Source organism: Pan troglodytes, chromosome 9 (genome assembly GCF_028858775.2).
Source record: "Pan troglodytes isolate AG18354 chromosome 9, NHGRI_mPanTro3-v2.0_pri, whole genome shotgun sequence".
NCBI lineage: Eukaryota > Metazoa > Chordata > Mammalia > Primates > Hominidae > Pan > Pan troglodytes.
In genome coordinates this window covers 84107718-84120492 of record NC_072407.2, presented here as the reverse complement: position 1 = coordinate 84120492, position 12775 = coordinate 84107718, and positions in this window count along the sequence as shown.

Below are 12775 nucleotides of genomic sequence, written 5' to 3'. Positions count from 1 at the left end.
TCATGACATATGTTAGAAATGTGGCTAAAATGCGACTTATAAAGTTTGTTCATGTAGTTATCACTGTTGATTTTACACTACTATTTGTCAATTTTGTCTCTTCATTCTGATTATTGTAAATCCCCTGATCCTCCTTTAAAATATGTAAAAATATGCATTGCTAATCTAAACAAGAACATGATGAGTCAGGACATACAATAACTCATTGATTATTTTAAGCAGTTGCTGTGTAATGTATTTTAAAAATTAATAGTACCTACCACCACATGCTAAGCCAGCTGCCCTACACCAACAAAGATCAAGTTAATACAATTTGGTAAAATGATTAAACTGCTAAAATATACAAGGACAGTATTACTAAACTGTTATTCAGCTGGCATTAAAAGAGCTGCAGCTCTTTTCAATGTTCTGGCATTGAAACTTTCTGGCAGTCAGTGATTGTAAATCATTCCAAGTGCTTAAGCATTCCTTTCACTAACAGAGGAATACATATGAGGGGATCTTTTAAATTTTCCTTCCCTTTTTCTACTTTTTTAAAGTCAATACCTCTTCTTAGAATCTTTTCATGGTAGCTTTCTTCTTCTTGTAACCTTGCCACCTAAGGCTAGCTTAGAAGCCTTTCTCTGTCCCTTCATTTACCCTGTGCTTTTAATAATTATAAAACATGCTGTATGTACTTAAATTGTTTAGTTGTCAGTCTTTATCACTAAAATATGAATTCATTGAGGGTAGCAAATACATATTTTTTCAATTTTGATTATTCATGAATAATAAATTTGAGATGTTGTTCAATAAAAGTCATTGTAAGATTTGGAGAATGGGGATTGAGATAGAAACAGATTATTAGTAAAAGTATACTACAAAAATCAGAACAAAACACATCAAATTTCTACCTCATATCAAAATTATTGGACATGTAAATGATGCATAGCTTTTAAAAGTCAGTCCAATTCAGAGTTAATTATCTTTCTAAATTGACACTAATACTCTCAAGAAGATATTTACATTTTGTGGTATAGTGGTGGTTTTGTCAATAAGATATCAATAGACAAAAACAGACGTTTTTAGACTTCATAGTAAACTTCCAGTAACACTATTGATTTGTCTGCAAATTGAATTAAAAGGTATAGCTGAAGTTAGACACCATGTCAACACAACAATTTAATACAAAAAGTAGGGGGATGCTATCATGTATCAGTGAGACCAGAGGCTACAGATTCTCACAGATCTGGATTATAACTTCTAAAATGAGGCATCTGATTTTGAATCCCAATTCTGCCACCTACTCACTGTGCAACCCGGGGGAAATAAGTTAATCTTACTGAAGTGATGATAATAATAATTTTCAGGACGGTTTGCAGATATGAATATTTAACAATAAGAAAACTAATATCTAGCATGTATTATGATCTTACAATTTATCAAAACCTGAGCATAGTGTCTTACATACTTGATTCTTCACAACAGCCCCATGAAATTGATATTAATCAGGTTTTATAGAGTTTAAAAAATAGATATTTGCAATGGTTAACAGACTTAACCGGATATACACAGCAAGTAATCAGTAGAATCAGGTTGGGAGCCTAGGGCCAAGTGACTTCACAACCAATAGCTCTAACCAACATATGATGTGGTTAAACCATATTGTAGACTTTCAATAAATGATGACCAATATAATAAACATACATTTGCGGCTGCTGAGCAAGAAATAGGGACCCTCTGATTTTCTCATTATCCATAACCTACTACTTATGACTTTTGAGTAAAAATCAATATTCCTATTGAAATTGACATCATTAATTGCTTAAACTCATGGTTAAACATTGGCGTTGTTATAAAAAGCATTGGGCTGAAATCAGAGATTATGGGGTTTTAGATTGGTCCTATCAAAAACGCTAAAACTCGTGATGAGAGCATGTACTCAGAACCCAAAAAATCAAAGTAGAAAACGCCTTGCACTGAAATGTGTAACTCACCCAGTTTGGGAGTATTTATTTATGTTTGAATGTTTGGAAGCAGAACCCCATTTGCCCTTTCTTTCAAAAACATTTTACATGCTAAAACATAAGCCATTTTTTGTTTATAGAATTCAGAAATCTGATGGCACCTGCCCAATTACTCAAGGTGAATGGCCTTGAAATTGATCAATGTCCAATGAGTTATTAAAAATTGAGCAATGATTGGTGGAAGCAAGAGAAAATATAATTGATGCTCAAGATGTCTGAATTATAAATGCAATTGTATTGACTCAACACAATTCCCTAAGTCCCTGGGAAGGTTGATAAACGATATAATTTAAGATTATGGTAAGCCTATAAAAACTTGCAAGCCTGTGAGTTTGATGACTCTTAGAGACATTCTGGAGTGGATTCAAGAAGTTTGTATTTTTGTACTTGAGTGATTCAGAAACTCTAAAATCAGTAACAAAATTGAAGAAGAGCAGGGCTTTCAAATAAGCTGCATTATGGCTTGTCATTTTTTACTGATTGAGTTCAGCTCTAGCAGCATGGATAAACACAATGAGCAATAGTCTAAAGAGGAGATATTAGTTGAATTTCATGATCTACCAATAAGTATATGACTTAGGTTAAGTGACTTTACTTTTATTTGTACTATTGTCATTTTTGAAAAATAAAGATATTGTCTGGATCATCTTTAAGATCTTCTTACGGCAGTGAAAACTGAAATTCTCATAAGTCTTGTAGGAATGCTAGAGACAAACTTCCAATTCCTGTTTCCAGAGAAAACACATTTTATGGTGCCCAGTGTAGGAATGAGCTCAATGTTAAGTAGATCTTCTTAATAAAGACCACTTTTTAAAACTTAGGAACAATTTACAGATAAATTGTTTAGCTCAACATATTGTACATAAGGGGCATCCTCATGACAGGAAAGGCATAATGAAGCCAAAGGCAAATTGAACCAGGTAAATGAATAGTGAATTAAGTCAGTTAATTATATATGACATTGTGGCTCAGTGTGGATATTCCCCAAACAATCGATTGAAAAAGAGAATTAGATGGCTTTATAGCTCACTGTTAGTCTTGGTGAAACCAAACATGTGAGCTAGTTATTATTATACCACTTTATAAATGAAGAAACTCAAAGAGCAAAGATGCTCAGCTAAATTTTTGCAGCTAGTAAGTCCTGAGACAAAAACTCAGAGTCTTCTGAAACCACCTCCAGCACATTTTTCCAATATACTATGCTGTACCACCATCTACTGTTTCTATCATCGTTTAAATATTTAAGGAGCTTTCTGGCACATACTCACCACATTCAAACTTAATGACTCATTGGGAACGACTCAGTTCACTGAAATATAAATAAAAACCATTCCTTACAGTTACTTTATAATATAAGGAGAATCTTTAGAATGATATTTCCTACATCTAGTTCTCTGGTTGGTATGCAATAAGGAGATAAATAGAATTATAGAAAGTAATTTGAAGTTTGAGGACTAGGGGACAAAATAAGGTACATACACCTATAAATATAAAAAACAAGGAAACATAAAAAGTTAGTCTGCAACTCCATTCTTTGGCATACTGAAAAAATTTACACAGTCCTTTGGGCTGTCCATACTTAATCAAACTTCAAGATATCCTCCTCACTTCCTGAATTGTTAGTCGAATAGGGTAACATTTGTGGAGTCAGATGGACATCAGTTTAAATTCTGATTTTGATATTGTGGATGTAATTAAATGTCAAAAACTCTGAGTACTGGATCCAATATCTGTTGGCTTTATGACGTTGGACATTTCACTTCATCTGTTATTTGCAAAGGGGAAGGGATAATATCTACTTTGAATGGGTATTGAGTGCATTGCACAAGGAAAAGTCTTTGTATATACTATCAAAAATATTTAACCTCACTGAGGGGTGGCTTTTTTATCTGTAAAATAACAGTGATTACTATGTAATGGGCAGTCATAAATTTGATAAAAGATAATCAACATAGAACACCTGACACAGACCTCCAATTAGAACCATTATTAGCATTGTCTTAATTGGTAGTTCCTAACCAAGGGTGTGTATCAAAAACTCAGCTGTATTGATGGACCACCTGCCTGAATGAGAGCCTGATCACAGACTCGGGATCTCTGTGAGAGTGTGTTCAGGGTATACATATATGTTTTTTTTCAAAGATAAACACATAATTATCACCTAGGTCTGGTTAAAATCAAGTGGTCTAATTTTCTGGATCATGTCATTTTTATCTTCTCCCCCTGCCCACGTTCACTCATTTTAGATTAGAGATTATGCCAATATGGTCCTGAAATACTTACACCCCATTGAACTTGAGCAATATAGCTGCCTGTAATGTCTATAATTAATACAAAGAACACTTAGGTTTATTTAAAATTTGGGAAGCCCTTTCATTTTATATCCATGAATCTTTGTTAAGTTCAAGAAAGTATTATTTTATTCTATTTTAAACTATTGTTTCTATTGTAATTAGTCTGGTTTCTACCACAGAATAAGTAATAAATCTTACGTTGGATTTCAATTTTCAGTGTTTCAAATTATTCTCTTATTATTTTTGTATTTTAATGTTTAACTCAGAAACTTATTAGATTTGTCCTCTACATTCTGATTCAATTCCCCACCAAGTTTCCTTTGATATTTACTACCTTTAATGCCATTTTTAATTTTGTTATTTGATTTTGACTTTTTAAAACTTTTTCATTCATCTTTTTCATCTCGTTCTTCTTTCCTTTCATCTTAAATTGTTGAATTTTCTCCTCAGCCGCTTATTTCATTGTGGATTTGTATGTGTTTCTCTAGTTGTAATCCAGAATTTACAATGGCTTGCTTTCCCTTCCTAACCTGTAAGATAATATTTAATTTTACCTTATTTCTCCATTTTTCCTATTAATCTCATATTGTTCAAGAAAAAACAAGTGCTTACAGTCCCCAGAGAAATCTCTATGGATCTAGGTTTGGTAGAATATAAATTGTGTAGATTGTCCTTACCTTATTTTTGTGCTGATCAAATCTCATTTTCTCAAGTAGACAGATGAATATTAGGCTACTGTTTACTGAAGTTGTATGCATGCTCATTTGAGGTGTTTTTCCATTACCAGTCAAGTATTCCTAGAAGAATTTCATATATTGGTTAAATTCCACCATTTTGCCGCTCAGTGTGCATGCTGGGGCCCACTTGCCAAACTCCTGAGATCTTACTGGGAAGTGCTGATCACCAACTTCAGATTTTTTCTATTGAAGACTGCTTTTCCTGGTGCCAGCTGTGACAATTATTATTTTATAGAGACAGTTTAATAATTGCCTGACAATTACCTGATGGTTGCCTGACATTTTTGGGGCAGGGGGCCTCTCCTTCCCTGCTTTCCTTGATTATGTCTGCCTAGCTACCTACTCTAACACAACCTCCAGGAGGTAGCCTTTCCCTGCCTTAGTTTACTCTTATATATAATAAGAAAAATAAGTCACTATCTCATAGTGTTGGCAGGATTAAGTGAGTTAATTATGTAAAGCACATAGTAAGTCTCATTTAAATGTTTACTGTTTTCCTTAACAATAAGAATTGCTTTTCTATGCCACGCAGAGGTAAAAAGTGCCAGTGAGCTCACTGGTCCTTTCTCTTGTAAAACAAATGTTTTCCACTTCCATAGAATTTTGCAAGTTGCAAAGCACTAGCAGAAAATATTAAAATCATGCACTTTGGTGTGAGTTAGTTTTATAATTTTGTCTAGGCTCTGTCACTTAGAATTGTGTGATACTGAGCAAGTCACTTAGCCCACGACTTAGCCTCCTTATCTCCAAAAATGGTTTTGATAATAATATCTACTCCATAGAACTGCTAGGAAAATTAAAGTTTAATAGAAATTAACTGAGTGTGAACAGTACTGACTCATCAAAATTCATAATAACAATATGAATAATAAAAAAATCCAAGATGAGATTAAATAATTAAAAAATGAGCTACTTAAAAAATGTGATCTAAATAGTATTGCTATTTCAGTTTATTTTTCTAACAGTAAAACTATACATCGTCCCTAATTTTTCCATCATTTTCTAGTTGAAGTCCAATTGAAACAGGGTGGTCACAGGAGAATAAAAAATTGCAGGCAGCAGTTTCACATGACTAGCAAAAAGAAACTTTGAAAAGCTGCAGAAGGTAGGGGCTGAAAAGACTCTCAAAAACGTGGTGTGGACCAAGCTGGTTAAGAACTACTGGACACAACACAGTACTGGATTTGACTTTGTTTTTATCTTGGACCCCTTTATATGGTCATTAACATATTAATCACACACCTACCGGTGCCATGACGGTTCCAAGAACAGCCATATTTGGTGTAAAAATGGGCAGCATCACAGTTCTGAGAAATCTCCACCTTTTCCCAGGAGTCTCCATGAATATTCCACCCCTCAGTTAAAGAAACCCATAAAGGTAGCAGCCCCAAATCCCCTTGCATGTGACTTTATTTTGAGTACACCCACACTCCCCTTTCTTGAGTGAGTACTTTTCACTTTGCAATAAATCTCCTTACTTTCACTATTTTCTGTCTCATTTTTGAACTCCTTCTCGCTACAATGTCAATGTCCTACTGGCATTTGGAGACCTCCCCCAGCCCACCAGTATCAGAGTAAAGTGATTTGCTTAAAATCAGAAATTGTGGATTATAGTAGATACTGAATTCCTCTTTATTGCATATTAAGTAAAACCCTCTCTGCTACCTCTTGGGTTTAATAAAAATAAGTATAATGTGACCTGAGGACCTGAGAAGTAGTTTTGAAGACAAACACATTTTCCAAAGCTGCATAAAATAGCTGGAAAAAGTCAAGCACTGTATCTTCTTTAAGGTCATTCTGATGGTACTTTAAAATAAAATTAGCCTTTGGTAGAAACTTTATAAGGCATTACACCTGAAATGTATCCTTTTATTTTCTCAACAATAATGAAAAGTAGGCATGACGTCCTCATTTATGATATTTCTCCATCATAAAGATGAAGAAACTGAGGCTCAGAAAGGCTGAGTAACTTGTCTTTGGTCATACTGTTAACAATCAGGTCAGATCTACCTCACTCCAAATCCCAGACTTTTTCCACCACTTAACACTGATGCAAGATTAAAAATAAATCTAGTTTTTTTCCCTGCTAGGTCTAGCTAAAAAATCACCGAGAAATGGTTTCCAAGTGCTGCTTCTTTTTCTCCCTAAAAAAGGATTCTGAGGGATATAATAGTTTGAAACCCCTTTGTCACTTAACATTTCAAATATACTAACAGATGGCTTCTCCCAGCTCTAGGCAGATGATGGTTCAGAAATAAGTGATGTTAGGAGATTTCTTAGGAACGCTCAGGGACAGGAAAGACAGCTGTCACAGAATATCTTAATTACAGCATTTACAAAGTTCTAATTAATGTAATGGTACTTTTATGATTATATTAATGTTATGACCATCAGGGCGTTTGTTGCTGAACTCATTTGGCAAGATAACTTTGAAGTCATTGCATATTTTAAGGATAACAACTGTTATATGAGCTTCAGGATCTCTTGCTTTACAGTAGAAATTTTTTTAAAAACCAAAAAGTACTTTATACCTAATAATGAAACAAAATATATTCTTAAAACATGCATTTTGCTGATAAATAAAAATTTAAAATGTTAGAAATTTAGACATTACACAATGAAAAATTATAGAACATATTGGATAAAGTACAGTGCCTTTAGATTCTAGATGTCTGTGTAGGTGTCAGCATATATTAGCTGTGTGATTCTGGACAAGTCATTTCATCATTCCTGGGCTTGATTCTTTTTCAATTAAATGGAAATAATAACAATAATATCTACTTATCTTTGGTTTTACCAGGAAAATTTAGGTTGTACCTAAATAATTTGTAGGTTGTAGTTTTTGTTGTTGTATAAGAAACTGTAAATTCTAATCTATCTGAATCCCTCAGTGGAAGCTAGATAAAACTAAAATGGAAGTTTTGAATTTCAAATGCCTCATTTATTCACACAAATAAGTAAATTAGGGGTTTTCTTTTTAAATTTTTTATTTTCTTGTTTTTCTGCTATTTGGAGTAGAATGTACTTCAAGTAAGAAGTGAGAAGACTCTTGGATTAGACAGAATTGAGTTTGAATATTGCCTCTGACACACAGTTATGTGATCCAGGTCATGTTCCTTATCCCTTCTCAGCAGTGGTTACTTCAAATAAAAATTGTTTGGATGATACCACCAAATCCACAGTATTATTGTGAAAACAAATGAAATAGCATGTGTTAAAGCATCTATACACAGTGTATGATATATACCACGTTCCCATCATGTTTTCTTTTTTCTTATTTTAGTAAAGCTGTGATTATTAGCTTTTAAATTGAAGATAGCAGTGTAGGACTCATTAATTTTAAACACTGGGACGTGATAAAGCTTTTAAATTTTTATTTGTAAATAAATTATTATTTGTACAATTATTTGTATCATATCTCTTCTAGTAGATTTTAAGTTTCATGGGAGGAAAACCATAACTCATTTACTCAAATATTCAAAAATGTCTGAATGAATCAAGGAATTCTACTTTGAGTTGTATCTTAAAATGAATTCAACCATTTTAGCACACTGTACTGGGCAATATACATTCAGCAATAAAACATTTCAACTGAATTCACCATGAATTTCAGGACAATTACTAGACCTTTTTTATTGCTAGTTAAATACACTAGCCATCTCTTTTGATAAGCCCCACTAACATAGCCCTCTCCTAATATTTTCTATCCTATCACCCTGCTTAGTTTTTCTATAGACAAATTGTAGTCTGAGCTTATCATTTTTGGTTATATTATCTGTGCCCTCATCTCTCTCATTAAAGCTGTGAAATTTGTCTGTGTAGTTTAATATTGTATCCTAAATTTTTAACCTGGTGCCCAGCACACAGGAGGCCAAGAAGTGACCCATAAGTATCATTTTCATGTCAGTCCCAGACAACTTAGCTGTTCTTTGTTACCATGCCATACTGGTTTCTTGACTATAACATAATTAGATGATTCAGCAAGAGGAAATACCACTCACAAAAGTACAGTTTGGGGTTACATGGATATACTAAAGAACCAGAGTAATGCTTACTAACTTAAATTATTTTAATGCTCATAGATTATGCCATAAAATGAGTTAAGCCAGATTGAAGAAGCTTATATAATCAAACAATATCATTTTAGAGACTCAAAATTGTAAGTGTTAAAGAAAATGGGAACTGGAAAGTAATAACACAAATTTTATTCAAAAACTATTGCAACAGAGGAAAAGAGACCTCCCTATATAAGACTGAAATCAGTTTTAAATATAGCAAGGACAAGTAAGTATTTATAACCAAGGAGTTGATTTGAGAGGTGGAGGAGTTTAGTAGATGGAAAATTACTAACAGGAAACATCAATGATAGGAGGAAGTCTTGATAAACTGACTTCACTCGAGGTTCTTCCTGAAGGCAGGCCTAAAATATCAAGGGTGGGGATTCCCAATAAACTGACTTAACAGGAGTCTTACTAGAACTTGGCTATACGAGCCTGAGAACAAGGCCCAAGGAAGAAGCCTAGTTGAGAAAAGGGCATAGATGGGCCTGACTGAAGTTTGTTCAAAGAGAGGGCCTTTGTTATGCCATACACTTGGCAGAGCAAATAAAATTCAATTATTAGATAGACTGAATCCATGAATTCAATTCTACTTTTGTTACAGGAGGCATTTACTGAGCATCCACAGATGACAGACAATGTGATGAGTGCTGGAGATAGAAAGGAGAATAGATATAATTTTGACCTTCAAAGATGCTCAATATCTGGCATCTATCTATAATCTGGGACAGAAAATCATATGCTTTTAATGCACAGATTGGGAAAATATGGAGTGAGAAAGGAGCATTCAGGAAGACTCATAAACTGGATAATGCTTGAACTGAGCTAGAAGAATGCAAAGGAAATGGTGAGGATAATGACCTAGGTGTTGGCATGGTTGTGGGTTGAGATTTCCAGGTACAGTTAACACCATATGCAAAGGCACGGGGCTGTGAAAGAACTGGGCCAATTGAGAAAACTAAATGCTATTGTGGCATTCAAGAGCTTCTGAGAAGTGGCAGATGAGGCTGGGAAGTTAAGAGATGACTCCTGAAAAGCTCTTGGTCTCATTCTAATGAGATAGGCCTTTATGTCAATAAAAAGTAACTAAAAGATTTTAAGTAGGAAAGTTTTATGACCGGAGTTTATTGTTACTATTGCTGTTTTTAGAAAAGTCACTCTGCTGGGTAGATGTGAATGGGAAACTCAAGATGAGTTAGGAATATACTACAGAGTTCAGAAAAGAGATAGTGTTGACAGAAAGTAAGGCAAAGGTGGAGGGAAGGAAATGAAAGGGTTCATAAAGTAGAGGAGTGTGGTTGACAGGACTTGATTACTGATAGGAAGAAAAATAATGTAAAAGAGGAATAAAATATTAAGCTTACCTATAAGTAACAACTATTTTTTCTAGGTGGGAAATCAGAAAAGTCGACATTGGAGTTTTATTGGAGCCAACCTGAGAAGGATAGATAAGGTGTCAATAATCAGTAATGGTGACAAATAGTCACCTTTAGATAAAAGGGCCTTGCCTGTGCAAAGTCCCCTATTTGACCATGCACACGCAGGAAAGAATAATGTGAAATGTTGTTCGTGTAGCTTAGCCAAATGCACCAATCAGTTTACAACATGCACAATAGGTTATTTTATTCATCTGGAATTTTCTGTTAAACCACTTACCTGTATTGACGGGTTGCTATGAAATACTTGCTTTTGTTTAATAATATTTCATAACAAATGAGAAAATTAGGACAGGTCCTGTTACTCCATAGAATTTTAATTACTTCATGTCAAATGTTGAAAAATTATCATGCGTTCTAAGTGGTAATATACCACTGGTATCATTAAGTAAGCTTGCAACCTCATTTGTCTAACAGACATGGCCAAATTATTGAAGGGTACTGAACTTTGACAGAGCCAGGTGGCTTGAAGACAAATGAAGCTGAGAACATTGGCACCCATAGTATCTCTTTCTTTCTGGAAAGAAAAGAAAGAAATTGTACAGGTTATCTTCTTTTAATGCTCCCTGATTGATTCATCTTCTGTCCTCTCTGTCCTTTTCTTTTCTGCCGTATATTTTGAGGGGTTGACTTATAGAACTGCATCACCCATACCTCCCTGTCTTCTGGCTTCAGATCAGATTCACCCAATAGGACTCCAGCAAATTATCAGAAGACAAGAGGAAACAAATGTCAGAGCCTCCTTGCTTGAATCAGTACCACAGTTCCAGCAGTGCTAAATCACTTCATAACTGTTCCTCTTGTTGGCCATCTCCTCCTGTATGGTAACAGAAGTCACTGAGCTCCAGAAACACTGTTCCTCCCCTTGCCCCTTCAAAGCCATACCCGTTTTTACCACCAGATAGACCTCTCTAAACCCTGCACTCAACTCTGCAAATTGTTTCTTCACTGATTTTTTTCCAAATAAATTATTTTAAGTGAAATTCTGTGGCCTGCTGAGACTAAATCTAAAGCAGCAATTTTCATATATTGAATTCCTACTATGTGATATCATACTAGTAACTTTCATGTGCAATATCTCAATCTTCATGTTATCACTGAGAGTGAGAAAAAAATTAACTCCATGTTTTCTGATGTAGAAATATAAACTCATATGGAACATATCCAGTGTTTAATAAACAGGAAGTGGGCAAGACACATTATTAGTTAGCATACAAACTTTTATATATCTTGTATATTTTAATATAATTACCCCTACATAATGATTTGATGATATTATAAAGTGTATGGTTTTTAAATTATAATTTCAGATTTTTATTACTGTATACATAAGTATAATCACTGTGTATTGTTCTCATATCTTGCAACTTTGTAAAAGCTTTTTTTAATAAATTTATTATGATTACATAGATGATTTAGTCATCAGGGAATAAAATCAGCTTTATATCTTTCCTTACAATCTGGATACTATTTATTTTTATTTCCTTGAATTTTGGCATTAACTAACCTTCAGTACAAAGTTAGATAGAAGTGGTGAGGGCAGACATCATTGACCTTGATGGAGGAGGGTAATTTGGACTTTCACCATTAGGTAAGTTATCTGTAGATTTTTCACAGATTCCCTTTATGAGGTTGAGGATGTTGCATTCTATTTATAGTTTGTTGAGGCTTCTCAGGAATGAATGATGAATTTTGTGAATACTTTGCATTTATTAAGAAATTATTATCCTGTTTCTTCTTTTAGTTTTATCAGTTTTTGTTTCTTGTATGACTAGTCTGTGTTATTAGATGTGCAATCTATCCCATTAACGTATATGCAAAAAGTCTAAATAAATTAGTAATAGCTAAGTTTGCCCATAGGTAAAAGGAGAATGCCCCAAAATAATGATGAAGTTTGGCCAGGTGCAGTGGCTCATGCCTGTAATCCCAGCACTTTGGAGGGCTGAAGCGGGCAGATCACAAGGTCAGGGGTTTGAGACCAGCCTGACCAACATGGTGAAACTCCGTCTCTACTAAAACTACAAAAATTAGCTGGGCGTGGTGGTGCGTGCCTGTAATCCCAGCTACTCAGGAGGCTGAGGCAGGAGAATCGCTTGAACCCAGGAGGAGGAGGTTGCAGTGAACCAAGATAGCACCACTGCACGCCAGCCTAGGCAACAGAGTGAGACTCCATCTCAAAAAAAAAAAAAAAAAAAAGATGAAGTTTATTCCTATTCTAGGAATCTAGATTTGCTTATAACACCT